A 21,174-nucleotide genomic window follows, 5' to 3' on the forward strand; every position below is an offset into this window, starting at 1 on the left:
CCATTGCCGCTGCAGCCTGGCGTAGTAGCTCCGAAACCGACTTCACCATTCGACCTGGACATGCAGAGACGATCGACTTTCCTGATTTCGTGGGCAGTTCCGTAGTTTTAGCCCCGCCTAGTGCTAATTAACATATATTTGCATGTTGGTCAATTTGAAAATGAAATCAAAAAGTGGAAAAAGAAAAGTGAATCTCCAGCAGGTGGCGCTGATGTTCGTTTTAATTTTCCTTTTCATTCTGACGGTTAAAGCGAACCGTCCACTTTGCTGTTGATTTATTCATTTTGCATTTTCATTTCATTTTAATTTGCAGCCGATCGCCATGAAAAAGAAATAAGAAATTAAACTTTGCATTTTGATTTTAGTTCTGACACATTTTCTGCATTTCATGAAGAAAAGCCAAAGCCAAAGTGAAATTTGTGTTTTCTTTTGTCTGTTAGCTTTTTCATTTTAAATTTGGCCGTGAAAAAACAGAATAATGACTAAAATTAAATGACAAATCTGCGTTTTCAATTTATTTTTATTTTTGTCACAAACGACTCGTGCTCATGTAAAAAATGAAATTGAATGAAATGAAGGCATTTCATTTCATTTTCAATTTTGGCAGGATATTTGCGCAGATGTTTGGAAAAAGAAATGGCAAAAAGAGGTTTGCATTTACATTTTATTGTTTTCATTTTCATCTCCTTTTTGGCAGGATTTGCCTCCCATAGTTACTGAGTAATGTGTTCCCTACTACAAATGACTTCCACTGTGAATATGAGAGTGTGAAATGGGTCTTTTAATATTAGAAGTTGCAATATGAAGATTAAAATGTAAACGTGTCATAAGAATAGGTGTGTTTACCTGGTGTTGGTGATGATATCAGGATCATCCACTGCTCTCCGTCCTCTGTGCTGCTGCAAAGCTTCAAAATGACCTTCTGATTCTTCACTCTTAAACCTCACAGTAATAAAACAAAATTTAGCGCAGTTTGATTCAGAGTGTGTAAAAATTGCAATTAGTTAAAACTCTGTTTGTAATGTTGGGTGTTTCATCACTGTACATACTTCAGATCAGGATAGTCATTCTGGGCTGTTGTAGTAAAGTGTGAGAAGCGACTAGCCATTCCCTTCAGTCTGTGCAGAGAGACCACATCATCCCCCAACTCCTCAAACTCACGTTCTTCCAGTTCTGCAGAGTCAAAAATAAGTCAAGTCAAATCAAAGATTAGTCATGTTGTTCTTTTTGTAGCTTGTGTCCTCACAAAGCAGCTTTCCAAAAAAAATCAGGTCTGAGACCCCATGAGCATCGCCAGTGGTGACAGTGGTAAGGATAAAGGGTATGAGGAAGGAACCTTGAGAGGAACCAAAACTCAAAAGGCAAACCTATCGTCCTCTGGTCAGCACTGGACAGAAAAACAGCATTAGTATAAAGTATTAGTATACAAAACGAGGGAAAACAGTTGTAGCAACAGTTAATTAGATAGTCTGAGTTAAGCAGCAACAGGAGAATCTGTTCATGCAGGTTTGGACAGCGTTGTACAGCATGAAACTCAATCCTGGTTAAAATGGTACAGATAAGCCAACAGAGACGGAGCTCTGGTGACTATCAGCTCTGGTGGCTCCCATGTGGCGACTCAGGTGGATTCACTCAGGGGCTCAAACATAGGGAGAGAGTGTCACACGTGCTTCAACCCTGGACTGTCTTATCTCTCTGGTATGTTTTGCGTTTGGTTTATTTGTTTAATGTCACGACACTGGACTGTTTTTGACCACTCTTTTGGATTTGTTCCTTTTAATAAAGCCTCAGTAATCTATCCGCAGACTGATTAACAGGACAGGTCTGTTTATGGAGAAATATTAGTGAGTAATAGTGCAGCAACTGAGATTAGCAAAATGATATTAATTTATATTATACAAAATGCTGGCATTATATTGTGTGGGTTCATATGACTGGATTAATTGACTACGATACCACGGGGCCATTTAATGATTTATATGTTAGGAGAAGGATCTTTGCTCTACACCACATTAAAAGGGTAGCCAGTGTAATGACCACAGGATTGGGGAGATATGGTTACATTTTTTTGGTCCTAGTAAGGACACTAGCAGCCACATTCTGGACCAGTTGGATCTTATTTAGTGTGTTGGAGCTTCCAGCTAAAATGGTGTTAAAGTAGTCTAGCCTGGAGGTTATAAGGTACCAGTTTTTCTGCATCGTTTACGGCCTGAATATTAACAATGTTACGCAAGTGTGACGCCCACAAAAGTGTGGTCACATTTTTGTTGGTTAATGTTTGCCTATGTTTTATATACTTTGTTTATTTTCTTTATTTTTCTAAAATGTGTTGAAGATTGTGTTTTTATTTTAAAGAAAATGTGATCATATTTTTATTATTTACATAGGGACTTTTACCACTTACGTGCTGCAGATCCTTGCTTTACGTGTTGTACTTATTCAGCGACAGTAGGGGGCAGTGTTACGTGGCGACTGTGTTTACTTGCGCGGCTGAAGTTCTCTCATAGCTGCAGAGAACTCCGAAGCAGTGAAAGCTGACGCCTTTGTCTGATCCCTTTGTCCTGTTTTCAGGTTAGTAATGTGAAATAACACTTCAAAAACCCCATAAAACCCACACAAAGTGTAAGGCAACCTGGTTTTATGTGATAAAGTTTGATAAAATAATCGTTACATTGAGATGTAAGCTCCTGTTTTGAGGTTAGAACACCGAGGGTAACTGGTTAAAGCTAGCAGCAAATGTCTTGGTAAACTAGACCACACACGTCTCCCGTTAAAATTTAACATATTTCTTGTTGTTTTATTAACGGCATCTAAAAACAATCTCTCTCTGATTTGGAATAATATGGTTGTTTGTTAGCAGTTATATATATATATATATATATATATATATATATATATATATATATATATATATATATATATAGTTATATTTTATACAGCATTTACAGTTTATTCAGAGTGTTCTGTGTATATATTATTCAAACTACTTTTGGATGTATCTGCAGTGTTTGAATTGAGCTTATACATATGTACATACTATGTTTGAGTACGGATGGTACAATTCATAAGAGTAGTTAAAAGAATTGCCCATTAGCAAGTAAATGCACTGTGTTATAAATAAGTAAAAAATATGTAAAAGAGGAAGGAAGAAAGGTAATGTTTAAAACGGAAAATGTCATGTATTTCATGTATTATGTTGGGAACGGCATTATTTTTGTACTTGAAAAAAAACAGTCTATGGAAAAGATCAAGTGAATTAAAAGAAAGTGACATATGCACATGATTTAAAAAAATGTTTCAATAAATATAGCTGCAGAGAACTCCGAAGCAGTGAAAGCTGACGCCTTTGTCTGATCCCTTTGTCCTGTTTTCAGGAAACATAACTGTTATTGTGGTGCCGTCGCACGGTACCCCTAACAGATTTTTGGTGGCCCGTGCGGGGATCAGCACTACATGCTCAGGCGAGGAGCTAGACCACATTTTGCTGAGTGAGGAGACCATTTGTGATCGGGTGCTGCTGTTCAATTTGCAGTCTGGAAGAAGATATGCTGCTTCGACTATGATACCAGAACACCTGTTCACCTGCTACTGGAGAAGAGATGTCGGGCTACATGCAGTATGGCAATGGTGATTTCAACCATGACCAGGAGACTCTGTCTTCGCTGTTCTGAGCACTTGTGAGTAATGGAAGCTTGAACTGTATGCAGAAAGAGAGATCAAGACCCAAGAGTGATAAGGATTCCAGGACTGGTGACTGAGTGTGAAAGAGGGGAAAGCCATGGCGAGAGGAAAAGCTTGGTGTGGACAATCAAGAAGAGTCTGCTCACACTCACATCTGAGGAACTTTTCCAGCTTGCAAAGGGTGTCGGTCCAGTGCCGGGGAAAGACTTGTCAGTGCTTGAGGTGGGACAGGAGGGTTAGGCTTTCCAGCTATGCTGAGCTTAGTCAGAAGGTTCTACAGTACATGACTACTCCTACCCCAACACACACCTTACCCTCACTTTCCCCACCTCAGCCTACTTCACAATCCAATGCTGCCCATAGTAGTTGTTTGGCTGAACCACATTCCCACAGGACACATGAGAGAGTAGTTCCCCTTTGTGATCTTGCATAGCTCCAGCGCAGAGAGTTTAAGATTCAGGGTGGACAGATCGGTGATCAGGGCTCAGATATAAGCTACAACAACATTTGTAGGCAGATTGAGGAAGGCATTAGGGAACAGTTCAGTGATGTTGAAATAGTGAGAGGTGTACTTAGAGTTATCAGGTCTGGAAATGTCAAGGACATGTTGATGCACAAGGACAATTTAACTGTTGATGAGCTCAACGGTTTCTTGCAATCCCACTTAGGCGGACGGAGTAATATGGAACTATTCCAAGAGCTCATGTGCACTAAGCAACATGATAGTGAAACACCACAACAGTTCTTGTACCGTGTAATAGGGCTTAAGCAGAAGATTTTGTTCTCTTCCAAATATGCTGACCCAGATGTGAAATACAGTGCGAGCACAGTCCAAGATATCTTTCTGCACACAGTATATCAGGATCTTGGGCATAAGCATGATGATATACGTCGGGAGCTTAAACCACTGCACTTGGATTGCAATGTGACTGATGAAGCTATCTTAAAACAAATGATGAGAATAACAAATGATGAAAATGAGAGACAGAGGCGGCTTGGACCAGTTCTGAGGCAGAGACAAGCAAACATGCATAACACACGGGTTGAAGTCGCAGCTGTACAAGAACAAAGCATAAAGAAAGAAAGTTCAGACAGAAAACCCAAAGTACACATGCTCCAGCAGTTAACAGAAAAGGTTGAAAAGCTGATGAACATAGTAGAACTGATGCAGAAACCTCCACAAACCCAACTAACAGAATCCTCATGCCAGCATTGCTTAAACAAAGTGGACCAAAGGAAAGGAAGGTCATATAGCTGTGCCAGATGTGTTGAGCAGAACCGTTCTGATTGCACTCATTGTTTCTGGTGTGGTGGACCACAGAGCAATGGGATGTCTGAAGAAGCCGAAGCGTCAGGAAAACTGGAGCCGGTCTCTGCCGGGGGACAAGCAGTGACTGGGTTCCACCCTCAGTCCCAGCTGTGTTCATGCCATACTTCTGAGAGTCATATCAGGTGCCTGAGTAGTATGAAGCCTAAGCCTGTAAGTGAAAGTTCATACCAAAGAATGACCAGCAAAGTCAGGTATCCCCTCTACCTTCTCTGTCTTTACCCACCCATAGGGGTGGGGTGAGCGGTTAGCCAAATTTATAGGGGAAAAGGCTCTCACACAATGTAGTTTAAATGGTGTAGCAGTTAAGGCCCTACTTGATACAGGGGCTCAAGTTAGTATGATTGATAGGGGCTGGATGAAGAAGCATTTACCAGGCACTGTTGTTAGGCCACTCAGTGAAGTATTTGATGACAAGGAAGAACTGGAGGTTCATGCAGTGAATGGAGATGTTTTACCCTTTGATGGCTGGATACTCATCACTGTCAGCTTGGGGGAAGTTAGGGGTTTCTCAGAGTCAATAATTGTGCCCTTTCTCGTTAGTAGTATTCCTCTTGAGCAGCCGCTACTGGGATTTAATGTGCTAGAGGAAGTGATACATAGCCATCCAGCAAAATCAGATCCGATCCTCACTTCTCTCCTTTCTAAGGCAATCACAATACCGACTGAGAAGGCAGAGCTGCTAGTGAGTTTTATCCAAGCAGGGAAGCCGTCTATGCAGCATGGACATTTGCGGACTGGTACATATGACACTGTTATCCCAGCAGGCCAAGTAACTTGGGTCAAGTGTCAGGTCCCAGTGAGTGTTGATCCATCAGACACCTATATTCTTTTTGAGCCCGATGCAGACAATGCACAACTCATAGAGTTAGATGTTGGTGAGGGCCTGCTGCAAATACACAATTCAAAGAGACCAAATGTTGCTATACCAGTGAAAAATAGTACAAAACATGCCATTACTCTGCCAAGAAAGACAGCCCTCGGTACTGTCCAAACAGTAACAAGAGTCATTGAGATGGATACAGTTGAGAAATCAAAGGTCAAATCAGGAGTCAGCAGTGCTGCAGTGTCATCGTCAGCTGAAGCTAGTCTACCCTTGTGGCAGCCTCCTGTTGACTTCGGCCACCTTAGTGATGAACAACAGGTAAAAGCCAAGAAGATGCTGTGGGAGGAATCGGCAGCTTTTGCTAGAGATACTAATGATATCGGATGCATTCCTAGTTTGCAGATGTCGATCACCCTCAAAGACGATATTCCAGTCCAGAGAGCATATTCCTCGGTCCCTAAACCATTGTTTAAGGAAGTAAAGGAGTATATCCAGGAGCTGTTAATGAAAGGTTGGATTGTAAAATCAAAGTCATCCTTCTCTGCTCCAGTGGTTTGTGTTCGTAAGAAAGACGGGACTCTTCGTTTATGCATTGATTATCGTCTCCTAAACCAAAAGACCATTCCTGACCGACATCCGCTGCCTAGGATACAAGACCTGACTGACACGCTGGGTGGTTATTCCTGGTTCAGTATTCTGGACCAGGGAAAAGCCTACCATCAGGGCTTCATCGCCAAAGGATCCCAACATCTTACTGCCTTCATTACTCCATGGGGTCTGTATGAGTGTGTCCGTATCCCTTTTGGACTTTCAAATGCTCCTGCAGCATTCCAGCGGAGTATGGAGGAAATGCTGGGGCAGTTGAGAGATGATTGCTGCATCCCGTATCTCGACGATGTTCTTTGCTATGCAAAAACGTTTGATGAACATGTAGAAGCTGTCCGGAAAGTTCTGCAAGCCCTACAACGCCATGGGGTGAAGCTAAGACCCGAGAAATGTGAAATGTTTCAGCGTGAAGTCAGGTACGTGGGTCGCCTTGTGTCCGCTGAGGGAGTAAGGGTGGATCCCAAAGATCTGGAGGCAGTGCAGTTGTTAGCTAGCAAAACAAGGCCCACAGTTGCCTTCCAGAACACTAGTAGACTGGAGAAGTGAGCACCAGCAAGCCCTTGAACAACTTACTGCTCTCTTAATGAATCCCCCTGTATTAGCGTACCCTGATTTCAACACGCCCTTTGTGTTACATACAGATGCCTCAGACCAGGGTCTGGGTGCCATTCTGTATCAGCTACAGGATGGTAAATTGAGAGTCATCGGATATGGGTCTAGGACACTAACAGCAGCCGAGCGTAACTACCATCTGCACAGTGGGAAACTAGAGTTCCTTGCCTTAAAATGGGCTGTGTGTGAAAAGTTTAGGGATTACTTGTACTATGCACCGCACTTTACAGTATACACAGACAACAATCCGTTGACGTATGTCATGAGTACTGGTAAGCTAAATGTGGTGGGTCATCGGTGGGTTGGGGAGCTCTCAGATTTCCGTTTTGAGATAAAATATCGGCCAGGGAAGTCTAACATCGATGCTGATATGTTGTCACGAGTCCCATTAGACATTGAAAACTATGCCAAGTCCTGCACCAATGAGATTTCTAAGGATGTGGTACATGCTGTTTGGGATGGAAGCAGAGTGGCGAAGCAAAAAGATGTACCCTGGGTTGCAGCCCTCAATATTTCCTCCCAAGACGCCCCTCTCCCATCTTGTGACCATTTGTCTCTGATTAGCTATGATGAGCTTGTAGGAGCACAACGAGCAGATGAGGCTATTAGTGAGGTGATAAAGCTAAAAGAAACAGACACACCACTGACTGAGGGGATGCGCAGAGCAGCCAGGGGAACAACAAAGAAACTATTCCATGAATGGCGCAAACTTTGCCTGGAGAATGGACTTCTCTACTGGCGAGTGAATGAAAGGAAGCAGCTAGTACTCCCAGCCAAATACAGGGACTTCGTTTTAAAACAACTTCATAATGAAATGTCTCATGTTGGCACAGAAAAGGTACTGCATCTAGCAAGGGAAAGGTTTTACTGGCCCTTCATGGCAAGAGAGATCGAGGACTACATCACTAAGAGATGTCCATGTATGAAGTCAAAGAAGCCAGTGGCTCACGTCCGAGCTCTCATGGGCAGCATCACATCAAATTTTCCTCTCGAGCTAGTGTGCATTGACTATTTACATCTAGAGACCAGTAAAGGTGGTTATGAGTACATATTAATGGTGATTGACCATTTCACCAGGTTTGTGCAGACGTATCCTACCCCGCTATTTTATACCCCGCTTTGGGTATCCATCAAAGATACATCACGACCAAGGGCGTGAGTTTGAGAACAAATTATTTCACACTCTTCAACAGCTGTCTGGTATCCGCCATTCAAGAACATCACCCTACCATCCACAGGGCAATCCAGCTGAAAGGGTTAATCGAACAATACTCCAGATGCTAAGAACTTTAACGGACCGGGAAAAGGAGAGGTGGAAGGATCATCTCCCCCAAGTCGTACATGCCTATAATTGTACTAGGCATGAGTCGACTGGTTTTTCACCTCATTTTCTTCTTTTTGGTCGCCATCCGCGGTTGCCAGTGGACCTGGTGTTTGGGTTGGTGGAAGAAACAGAACCAGATTTAATGAAAGGGTATGCAAGAAAGTGGGCTAGACGGATGCGGGAGGCTTATCAAATTGCCAGTGAGAATAGCAAAAAGTCCAGCGCCAGAGGAAAGTTACTCTATGACACAAAAGTGAGAGGGGTGACATTACAACCTGGGGATAGAGTTCTGGTCAGGAACCTTAGTGAACGTGGAGGACCAGGAAAACTGAGGCCATACTGGGAGAAGGCCATTTATATTGTAAAAGAACAGTTTGCAAATAACCCAGTGTATGTAGTGTATCCTGAAGCTGGAGATAAACAAAAAACAAGAACGCTCCACCGCAAGCTTTTATTGTTGGTTAATGACCTGCCAGTTGAGGCTTCCCCACATCCAAAAGAACATGTCCCTAAGAGAAAAACACAGCAACAGAAAGGTCAAACCAGAACCAAGAAGCCGCCAGAACCAACAGGTTTAGAAGACAGTCTGGATACTGATTCTGATGATGGTTCAAACATTGGAGGTTATTGGCTGAGGATACCAGTGGAAACAACAGAAAGAAGGCCTGCCGTAGTCTCTGTAGCCTGCCGTAGCCTGCCGTACCCGTAACACAACTAAAAGAATGCATTTCTAACAATGCTGCAAACATGTATCAAAGGAAGACTGGAGTCAAAGATGACGCTAGATTTTATACCATGGCGCCTGGACTGACCATATGGCCTGTGAATTTAGTCCAAATTTGGAGAGTTGAGATCTCTCTGTTTTGGGGCCAAGTAGTAGGACCTCAGTTTTGTTAGGATTAAGAAGAAGGAAAATGTTGTTCATCCAGCTTTTGATATTTTTAACACATTTTAAAAGTTTATTTAGATTCAGAGTCTTGTTTAGTTTAGCAAATAATGTAAATTTGCGTGTCACCTGCATAAGCAATGTCAACAAACTAACAGCTTCAGCATGTTTTTATCATCAATCTTAATATTTTTATTAAGAGCCTCAATACTTTTACAGCACTTTAATGAATAAATGAAAAACTGACTAATGTTCATGGGTTCTCTTTACTAGCTCAACTGATGGCTGTGAAATCTTACCAAATTCAGTTGATGAGCTGATGAAGAAGAGCAAGAGTGCCGCCCACAGGATAATTGGACGTCCCTGAGCTGCAGCCATCATTGGTTCCTGTGATGGAAAAATGCAAATCTGTGTTTAACATTTCAATGTCTACCCTTAGAATAATTGTGTATAACGGTCTGACATTTGAAATGTGATTACTCCATGTTTAGTTTATATCTGTCAGCAGGAGAACGACTCAAAGGAGAAAAAAAGGAAGGGGACTTTGCACATTTTAGAAAACATCTCAGAAGTGCTATCTTGACCAACTGTTTTGACATTTTGATTCCTGTAATGCCTCCAAGCATAGAGAAGCTGTCCTAAAAAGACAAGATAAATTGTGTCCTCGCCTCAGGCAAGAAAATGCAGTTAAGATGAAGAGGCTTGAGGCTAGGGGTACACTCTGCATTGCGCTTGGTGTTGTAAGGCTTGGATGCAGCTGCTCGGCCATGGAAACCCATTCCATGAAGCTCTCTACGCTGTTCTTGAGCTGATCTGAAGGCCACATGAAGTTTGGAGGTCTGTAGTGATTGACTCTGCAGAAAGTCGGTGACCTCTGTGCACTATGCCCCTCAGCATCCACTGACCGCTCTGTCATTTTACGTGGCCGACCACTTCATGGCTGAGTTGCTGTCGTTCCCAATCGCTTCCACTTTGTTATAATCCCACCGACAGTGGACTGTGGAATATTTAGTGGTGAGGAAATTTCACGACTGGACTTGCTGCACAGGTGGCGTCCGATCACGGTACCACGCTGGAATTCACTGAGCCCCTGAGAGCGACCCATTCTTTCACTAATGTCTGTAGAAGCAGTCTGCACACACCTGTGGCCATGGAAGTGACTGGAACACCTGAATTCAATGATTTAGATGGATGACTGAATACTTTTGGAAATATAGTGCATGTTGTTTCATCAGCTTGTGGGTTTTACAGTGTATAGAGTGAGAGAACCCTCTCCATGGATCACCACCTTCTCGTGGTGGAGGGGTTTGCATGCTTGAATGATCCTAGGAGCTATGTTGTCTGGAGCAAAAGCTCCCAAGGGAAACTGGTCCTAGGTGACAGGTCAGACAAAGTGTGATCCAAGAATACCCTTATAAAAAAATAAGAAAAAAACAGGACTTCTGTACCCTGCCCAGATCAGGGTTACCAGGGCCCCACTCTGGAGCCAGGCCTGGGGGAGGGGCTCGCCAGCGAGCGTCTGGTTACTCATGGTGCCCGGCCGGGCCCAGCCCGAAGGAGTTACATGAGTCCCCCCTCCCATCGACCCACCACCAATGGGAGGGGCAGTAGTAGGGGTTCGGTGCATTGTGGATCGGGCGTGGGCCGAACGGCTTGGGCCTTGGAGTTCTGATCCTCAGTTGCTTAAAATGGCTTTTGGAACTTGGAACATTACCTCACTGGTGAGAGGCGGCGGGCAGGTGTGGGCTTTGTCATAGCCCATCGACTCAGCGCCTTTATGTTGGGGTTGTCTCCGGTGTACGAGAGGGTAGCTTCCCTACGCCTTCGGGTTGGGGAACAGGTCCTGACTGTTGTCTGTGCTTATGCATCGAACAGCAGTTCAGAGGACCCAGCCTTCCTAGAGTCCTTGGGAAGGGTGCTTGAAAGTGCTCCTCCTGGAGACACTATTGTCCTACTGGGGGACTTTAACGCTCACGTGGGCAATGACAGTGAGACCTGGAGGGGTGTGATTGGGAGGAATGGACTCTCTGATCTGAACCTGAGTGGTGTTCAGTTTTTGGACTTCTGTGCAAACCACAGTTTGTCCATCACAAACACCATGTTTGAACACAAGGATGTCCATAAGTGTGTGTGTGTGTGTGTGTGTGTGTGTGTGTGTGTGTGTGTGTGTGTGTGTATAGAGAGAGAGGTCAGGGTGTGGGTGTGTGACTGTGTATATAGAGAGAGGTCAGGGTGTGGGTGTGTGACTTTATAGAGAGAAAGGTCAGGGTGTGGGTGTGTGGCTGTGTATAGAGAGAGAGGTCATGGTGTGGGTGTGTGACTGTATAGAGAGAGAGGTCAGTGTGTGGGTGTGTGAATGTGTATAGAGAGAGAGGTCAGGGTGTGGGTGTGTGGCTGTGTATAGAGAGAGGTCATGGTGTGGGTGTGTGACTGTATAGAGAGAGAGGTCAGGGTGTGGGTGTGTGACTGTGTATAGAGAGAGAGGTCAGGGTGTGAGTGTGTGACTGTATAGAGAGAGAGGTCAGGGTGTGGGTCTGTGACTGTGTATAGAGAGAGAGGTCAGTGTGTGGGGGTGTGATTGTGTATAGAGAGAGAGGTCAGGGTGTGAGTGTGTGACTGTCTATAGAGAGAGAGTTCAGGGTGTGGGTGTGTGACTATATAGTGAGAGAGGTCAGGGTGTGAGTGTGTGACTGTGTACAGAGAGAGAGGTCATGGTGTGGGTGTGTGACTGTGTATAGAGAGAGAGGTCAGGGTGTGGGTGTGTGACTGTGTATAGAGAGAGAGTTCAGGGTGTGGGTGTGTGACTGTGTATAGAGAGAGAGGTCAGGGTGTGGGTGTGTGACTATATAGTGAGAGAGGTCAGGGTGTGAGTGTGTGACTGTGTACAGAGAGAGAGGTCATGGTGTGGGTGTGTGACTGTGTATAGAGAGAGAGGTCAGGGTGTGAGCGTGTGACTGTGTATAGAGAGAGAGGTCAGTGTGTGGGGGTGTGACTGTGTATAGCGTGAGAGGTCAGGGTGTGGGTGTGTGACCGTGTATAGAGAGAGAGGTCAGGGTGTGGGTCTGTGACCGTGTATAGAGACAGAGGTCAGGGTTTGGGTGTGTGACTGTGTATAGAGACAGAGGTCAGGGTTTGGGTGTGTGACTGTGTATAGAGAGAGAGGTCAGGGTGTGGGTGTGTGACTGTGTATAGAGAGAGAGGTCAGTGTGTGGGTGTGTGACTGTGTATAGAGAGAGAGGTCAGGGTGTGTGTGTGTGAGTGTGTATAGAGAGTGAGGTCAGGGTGTGGGTGTGTGACTGTATAGAGACTGAGGTCAGGGTGTGGGTGTGTGACTGTGTATAGAGAGAGAGGTCAGTGTGTGGGTGTGTGATTGTGTATAGAGAGAGAGGTCAGTGTGTGGGTGTGTGACTGTGTATAGAGAGAGAGGTCAGTGTGTGGGTGTGTGACTGTGTATAGAGAGAGAGGTCAGTGTGTGGGTGTGTGACTGTGTATAGAGAGAGAGGTCAGGGTGTGGGTGTGTGACTGTGTATAGAGAGAGAGGTCAGTGTGTGGGTGTGTGACTGTGTATAGAGAGAGAGGTCAGTGTGTGGGTGTGTGACTGTGTATAGAGAGAGAGGTCAGTGTGTGGGTGTGTGACTGTGTATAGAGAGAGAGGTCAGTGTGTGGGTGTGTGACTGTGTATAGAGAGAGAGGTCAGGGTGTGGGTGTGTGACTGTGTATAGAGAGAGAGGTCAGGGTGTGGGACAGGGATAGAGAGAGAGGTCAGGGTGTGGGTGTGTGACTGTGTATAGAGAGAGAGGTCAGGGTGTGGGTGTGTGACTGTATAGAGAGAGAGGTCAGTGTGTGGGTGTGTGACAGTGTATAGAGAGAGAGGTCAGTGTGTGGGTGTGTGACCGTGTATAGAGAGAGAGGTCAGGGTGTGGGTGTGTGACCGTGTATAGAGAGAGAGGTCAGTGTGTGGGTGTGTGACTGTGTATAGAGAGAGAGGTCAGGGTGTGGGTGTGTGACTGTGTATAGAGAGAGAGGTCAGTGTGTGGGTGTGTGACTGTGTATAGAGAGAGAGGTCAGGGTGTGTGTGTGTGAGTGTGTATAGAGAGTGAGCTCAGGGTGTGGGTGTGTGACTGTGTATAGAGAGAGAGGTCAGTGTGTGGGTGTGTGACTGTGTATAGAGAGAGAGGTCAGTGTGTGGGTGTGTGAGTGTGTATAGAGAGAGGTCAGGGTGTGGGTGTGTGACTGTGTATAGAGAGAGAGGTCAGTGTGTGGGTGTGTGACTGTGTAAAGAGAGAGAGGTCAGTGTGTGGGTGTGTGACTGTGTATAGAGAGAGAGGTCAGTGTGTGGGTGTGTGACTGTGTATAGAGAGAGAGGTCAGTGTGTGGGTGTGTGTCTGTGTATAGAGAGAGAGGTCTGTGTGTGGGTGTGTGACTGTGTATAGAGAGAGAGGTCAGGGTGTGGGTGTGTGACTGTGTATAGAGAGAGAGGTCAGTGTGTGGGTGTGTGACTGTGTATAGAGAGAGAGGTCAGTGTGTGGGTGTGTGACTGTGTATAGAGAGAGAGGTCAGTGTGTGGGTGTGTGACTGTGTATAGAGAGAGAGGTCAGGGTGTGGGTGTGTGACTGTATAGAGAGAGAGGTCAGTGTGTGGGTGTGTGACCGTGTATAGAGAGAGAGGTCAGTGTGTGGGTGTGTGACTGTGTATAGAGAGAGAGGTCAGGGTGTGGGTGTGTGACCGTGTATAGAGAGAGAGGTCAGTGTGTGGGTGTGTGACTGTGTATAGAGAGAGAGGTCAGGGTGTGGGTCTGTGACTGTGTATAGAGAGAGAGGTCAGTGTGTGGGTGTGTGACTGTGTATAGAGAGAGAGGTCAGGGTGTGTGTGTGTGAGTGTGTATAGAGAGTGAGCTCAGGGTGTGGGTGTGTGACTGTGTATAGAGAGAGAGGTCAGTGTGTGGGTGTGTGACTGTGTATAGAGAGAGAGGTCAGTGTGTGGGTGTGTGACTGTGTATAGAGAGAGAGGTCAGTGTGTGGGTGTGTGACTGTGTATAGAGAGAGGTCAGGGTGTGGGTGTGTGACTGTGTATAGAGAGAGAGGTCAGTGTGTGGGTGTGTGACTGTGTAAAGAGAGAGAGGTCAGTGTGTGGGTGTGTGACTGTGTATAGAGAGAGAGGTCAGTGTGTGGGTGTGTGACTGTGTATAGAGAGAGAGGTCAGTGTGTGGGTGTGTGACTGTGTATAGAGAGAGAGGTCAGTGTGTGGGTGTGTGACTGTGTATAGAGAGAGAGGTCAGTGTGTGGGTGTGTGACTGTGTATAGAGAGAGAGGTCAGGGTGTGGGTGTGTGACTGTGTATAGAGAGAGAGGTCAGTGTGTGGGTGTGTGACTGTGTATAGAGAGAGAGGTCAGTGTGTGGGTGTGTGACTGTGTATAGAGAGAGAGGACAGTGTGTGGGTGTGTGACTGTGTATAGAGAGAGAGGTCAGTGTGTGGGTGTGTGACTGTGTATAGAGAGAGAGGTCAGTGTGTGGGTGTGTGACTGTGTATAGAGAGAGGTCAGGGTGTGGGTGTGTGACCGTGTATAGAGAGAGAGGTCAGTGTGTGGGTGTGTGACCGTGTATAGAGAGAGAGGTCAGTGTGTGGGTGTGTGACCGTGTATAGAGAGAGAGGTCAGTGTGTGGGTGTGTGACCGTGTATAGAGAGAGAGGTCAGGGTGTGGGTGTGTGACCGTGTATAGAGAGAGAGGTCAGTGTGTGGGTGTGTGACCGTGTATAGAGAGAGAGGTCAGGGTGTGGGTCTGTGACCGTGTATAGAGAGAGAGGTCAGGGTGTGGGTCTGTGACCGTGTATAGAGAGAGAGGTCAGTGTGTGGGTGTGTGACTGTGTATAGAGAGAGAGGTCAGGGTGTGTGTGTGTGAGTGTGTATAGAGAGTGAGCTCAGGGTGTGGGTGTGTGACTGTGTATAGAGAGAGAGGTCAGTGTGTGGGTGTGTGACTGTGTATAGAGAGAGAGGTCAGTGTGTGGGTGTGTGACTGTGTATAGAGAGAGAGGTCAGTGTGTGGGTGTGTGACTGTGTATAGAGAGAGGTCAGGGTGTGGGTGTGTGACTGTGTATAGAGAGAGAGGTCAGTGTGTGGGTGTGTGACTGTGTATAGAGAGAGAGGTCAGTGTGTGGGTGTGTGACTGTGTATAGAGAGAGAGGTCAGGGTGTGGGTGTGCGACTGTGTATAGAGAGAGAGGTCAGTGTGTGGGTGTGTGACTGTGTATAGAGAGAGAGGTCAGTGTGTGGGTGTGTGACTGTGTATAGAGAGAGAGGTCAGCGTGTGGGTGTGTGACTGTGTATAGAGAGAGAGGTCAGCGTGTGGGTGTGCGACTGTGTATAGAGAGAGGTCATGGTGTGGGTGTGCGACTGTGTATAGAGAGAGGTCAGTGTGTGGGTGTGCGACTGTGTATAGAGAGAGAGGTCAGTGTGTGGGTGTGCGACTGTGTATAGAGAGAGAGGTCAGTGTGTGGGTGTGTGACTGTGTATAGAGAGAGGTCAGGGTGTGGGTGTGTGACTGTGTATAGAGAGAGAGGTCAGTGTGTGGGTGTGTGACTGTGTATAGAGAGAGAGGTCAGTGTGTGGGTGTGTGACTGTGTATAGAGAGAGAGGTCAGGGTGTGGGTGTGTGACTGTGTATAGAGAGAGGTCAGGGTGTGGGTGTGTGACTGTGCATAGAGAGAGAGGTCAGGGTGTGGGTGTGTGACTGTGTATAGAGAGAGAGGTCAGGGTGTGGGACAGGGATAGAGACGGAGATTTTAACCCAACTATGTCTATCTATACCAATCTTTACATGCCTATAACCATTCCACATACCACACCTATGTCTCTCCATCTACCCACCCTTATCCACCTACATACATAAGCCTGCCTATTCCCACCCATACCTACCCATATATACACACCTATGCACCTACCTTCACACTATTTACCAATATTCACATACCTCATACCCTCACATACCCACCAAAGAGCTTGTTTCCACTCCATCACCACATAAAGATATCACAAGTACAATATACTCATGCACCAACCTATACCCACTTATCCAGACATACCTACTCACCTTTAACCACCTATCCACCTATCCATGAATTTCCACCTACACCCATCTATACTTACTTATATCTACCCAACACACCAATATCTATTCTACCTACCACTCCAAAAGCCACCTAATCACCCATACCCAGTGATTCCCATCCCACTGATGTAAATTTAAAATCCTCAAAATTAAAATGCCATGTATTATACAGGATAGATCATAAATAAGGCCTAAGCACATTGGAATAAGTGCCCTAAAATAACCTCAGTAGGGTGCAAGAGAGGAAACAGATACTATATAAGGAGCGAGTGAACTTGTGAACCTTTCAAGGCCAAAAAGCCGAGATGGAAAAGTACCAGCATGTGCTGGGCACAATGTTTTTTTTTTAAAGAATTCGGACAAGACTTGGAGGTAATGGTTCACACAAGACCCTATTTGATAGATATATGAAGGTCAATTTGAATATAATGGTGGTTTTGTGAAACCAGGAGATGACAAAAAAGAGGTGGGGCGATGTCACCCCACCTTCACCGAGGGTATAAAACATGTGTACAAATTCTGTCTTTTTGGGTGTGTCGTCCAACGGCCTTTGGAAAACATTCTCCATGCTCAAGAAATAAAGGACCTGCACTTCTGAATTCTGAAGAGTCTTCTCGTACTTCTCGTATTTTATAGTTTGTTCAATTCTTTCAACAAATTGAATTCGTCTTATTTTACAAACCGTAGATAGAACTTAGGCTTGATGGTTAAACAAGTGTCGAGATACGACACCACCTACAACCTTATACCCACCAATCCACCTATACCCACATATGCACATGCACCCGTTCAACTTACCTATACCAACCTATAAATTTCCTTCTCTGCTTAGCTCTTCTATCTTTCTTCTGTCTTTTCTTTATTTTCAGAAGTTTATGATCTTTTTTTAAGCTACAGTGTTAGAGCTCTTGATATACAACCCCAATTCCAATGAAATTGGGTGTTTTTGAGCATTCCTCAACTTTCCAAGTCTTTTGTTGCCCCTGTCCCAACTTATTTGGAACATGTTGCAGGCATCAAATTCAAAATGAGTGAATATTTGCAATAACAATAAAGTTTATCCGTTTGAACATTACTTATCTTGTCTTTGTAGTGTATTCATATGAATATAGGTTGTAGAGGATTTGCAAATCATCATATTCTGTTTTTATTCATGTTTTACACAACGTACCAACTTCACTGGAATTGGGGTTGTGTTTAGGATGGTTCTTTTTTTGTAGTATTGCTATAGACTCTTCAGGTTTCAGAAAGTGTGTTCTATCAGAATTGTTACAAAGTTCTACAAAAAATGACGTAAAAACAACTTCAGATCCATGATAACACAATAATGTGCAGAGCTAGACAGTTATTTTTCTCTAACATAATCAACAATAATATTAACAACAGCAGAATACTCTTCACCATGGTCGATAAGTCACCTACATATATGGACCCTGGATTAGTATCACCTGAGGAATGTAATGAGTTTGCACTTTAACACTAAAATCAAGAGCATCAGACAAGCCATTACCACATCTATATCTGCCAAAGAGCCCATGTCCATCCCCACATAAAGATATCCTGGGTAAAATGTCCAGTTTAGTGTGCTCTAAGTAATTAACTTTTAATCAAAGCAGTGAATCATTTCAAATCCTCCACCTGTAGATCTTGACATAATACCAACCAACTTTTTAAAGAACGTGTTTCATTCAATAGCAGCAGAAATACTTCAGACAGTAAACACATCCCTGCTGTCAGCTGATTTTCCTGACAAATTAAAAACTGCAGTTGTGAAGATTCTCTGCAAAAAGGCAAATCTAGAAACAACTCTATTAAGTTATTACAGACCGATATCAAATCTGCCTTTCATTGGAAAAAAAAAGCAACTTACTGGCTGTCTGTCTTTAAATAGCTATCTAGTCAAACTTTTATCAGGATTTCAGCCTTTTCATAGTACTGAAACAGGCATAATCAATGTTATTAATGATATTAGTTTCAATACTGACTCTAGAAAAATGTTTTACTACTTCTCACGATCAGCCCTCACTTTGAAACCATTGACCATAAAATTCTCATGGACAGACTTGAGAACTGGGCTGGGCTCTCAGAAACCGCCCTAAAGTGGTTTGGTTCATACCTGGAAGGAAAGTACGACTTTGTGGAAAGTGAATATAATGAAAATAATATTTCTAAGAGAGTGCCAGTGACCTGTTGTGACCTCCAGGGTTCAATTCTCAGGCCACTCTTGGCCAAATATTACAAGACTGTGAGGAATCTTACCACAACTATGCAGATGATACTCAGATCTACACCCCAAAGAACTATGGTACCCTTGTGTAATGGTCACTTAACTAGACTCCCAAAAAAGAAAATCAAGCAGCTTCAGCTGGTTCAGAACGTAGCTGCCAGAGTCTCGCTAAGAGTAAAAGAACCTCAACCCCCTCCTATTCTCAAATCCTTACACGGGCTCCCAGTCTGTTCCAGAATAGACTTTAAGGAGCTGTTGTTGCTCTATAAATGTCTTAGTGGTGCAGGAGCAGCATATTTATCTGACCTGCTGCTGCGAAAAGAACCGAGCAGAACCCTCAGATCATTAGGAACTGGTCGGTCAGCCCTGCTGAAGGTGAAGACTAAACATGGAGAAGCTCTTAAATGGACCCAGTGGACCATGGACCAGATCCAACAAACACACACTGAGCAAGAGATATGAAGGTCAAAAAAATCATGTGTTTTAAAACATGGAACGTTATCACACGATTTCCTTACATTTTAAAACACTGTTGGGCCGCTAAAAATATTTGTTTTAGAGACACAAGCACAAAAGCAGCCAAGAGTAATAATGAAAGTGCAGCATTAACTTAAACAGCTCACGACTACTGTAGGTTTGAAAAATACACATTTAAGATATAAAATGCATGCGTTCTACATTCTACATAATTCTGCATAATTACATAAATTATTATTAGATGCATGCCATTTTTAAAAATACATGTTTTAAAATATTTGTTTTACATATATGAAAATGTTACAATTTCTGTTTCATCTACAGAAGTGTATATATTGCCATATGTTTAAATATTCAAAAATAGCAAAGCATATATTTAGCATGTGTATTTTAAAACACCACAAGTATTGCACATATAGTTTTAATATGAGCAAAAGTTAATGCAATGTAATAGCTAGTATGAACTAGAATTAGCAGTTCTTCACTATAAACTTTATTCTTTTGTTATTATTTTTTAACTGTTGCAGTTATACAGACCTGAAATCTGGAGGTCAGGCTGCCTGCCCAGCCTTTACTGACACTGCAGAGTTTATAAAGTTTATTTGTTCTACAGTAAAAGCCACCCTGCTGAGTTCAGCTCTTTAAAAGTGTTGAGCACAACTGCTAAAAAACATTGTTATAAAGCTCTGACTAAATGAAACAGTTCCAGATGAACAGATGAAATCTTACCTGTGCTGAGATTTCAGCCTTTATAGTCCTGCTGGAGCATGAGAGTGTTTTATATAGCGTGGACGGAGCACTTTCAGTTTCACATTGGGAATGAAAGGTGGATCGGTTCCTATGCAGGAAGTTTGAGTCATTAGTTAGGAATTTTCAGTTTCTTCCATTTCTCAATGCAGGTCCAAACAAGCACATACATTTTATGTGTCCATTACCAAGAGTGTTGTCATATCATCTATTACAGAGAGGCATGAAAGTACAGGTATCCAGGTATTTTTAGTAAAGCTTCAAAGATAACTGGAATATCACCTCCTTCAGTTGATTCTGTTTACATTCAGCACACCCTGAAGAGAGCAAATTGCATGATCTTCTCACCCAAAAAAAAACATCCTTCATGAGGATACAGGTAGTGTGACTGGCTATATCAATTTCATTTATCATAACAGAAATGACTAAAACCAGCCATTAGGGTTGTACTTTGTGTACTTCTGGTGCCGGTCCCAAGCCCGGATAAATGGTGAGGGTTGCGTCAGGAACGGCATCCGGCGTGCCAAAACTATCATGTGGATCACAGATATGATCGCCATACCGGATCGGTCGAGGCCCGGGTTAACAATGACCGCCTCCGGTGCTGTTGACCAGCAGGGTGCCGGTGGAAATTGGACTACTGTAGGTCGAAGACCATCAGAGAGGAGAGGAGGAAGGCGAGTTAGAAGGCAGCGAGAGAGAAGGAAAGGCAGGAGTGTGGAGGTTAGAGTAGGGACTCTGAACATAGGGACAATGACTGGTAAAGGCAGAGAGCTTGCAGACATAATGGAGAGAAGGAAGGTAGATATTCTGTGTGCCCAGGAGACCAGATGGAAAGATGGCAAGGCCAGGAACATTGGAGGTGGATTCAAACTGTTCTATCATGGTGTAGAGAGGAAGAGAAATGGAGTAGGGATAATCCTAAAGGAGCAGCTTGGGAAAAGTGTTCTGGATGTAAAGAGAGTGTCAGACAGGATCATGAGCCTGAAGTTGGAGGTTGATGGTGTGATTTTGAATGTGGTCAGTTCATATGCACCACAGGTTGGTTGTCGGTTAGAGGAGAAAGAGGAATTTTGGAGTAAGATGGATGAAGTGGTAGATGGTGTCCCTAGAGAGGGATTGGTGATTGGTGCAGACTTCAATGGACATGTTGGTGAAGGGAACAGAGGGGATGAAGAGGTGCTGGGTATGTATGGTGTGAAAGACAGAAATGCGGAAGGTCAGATGGTTGTAGATTTTGCAGAGAGAATGGAAATGGCTGTGGTGAACACATATTTTCAGAAGAGGGAAGAACACAAGGTGACATACAAGAGTGGAGGGAGGTGCACACAGGTGGATTATATCCTTAGGAGGAGATG

This window comes from Pygocentrus nattereri, chromosome 20, assembly GCF_015220715.1.
Source record: "Pygocentrus nattereri isolate fPygNat1 chromosome 20, fPygNat1.pri, whole genome shotgun sequence".
Lineage (NCBI taxonomy): Eukaryota > Metazoa > Chordata > Actinopteri > Characiformes > Serrasalmidae > Pygocentrus > Pygocentrus nattereri.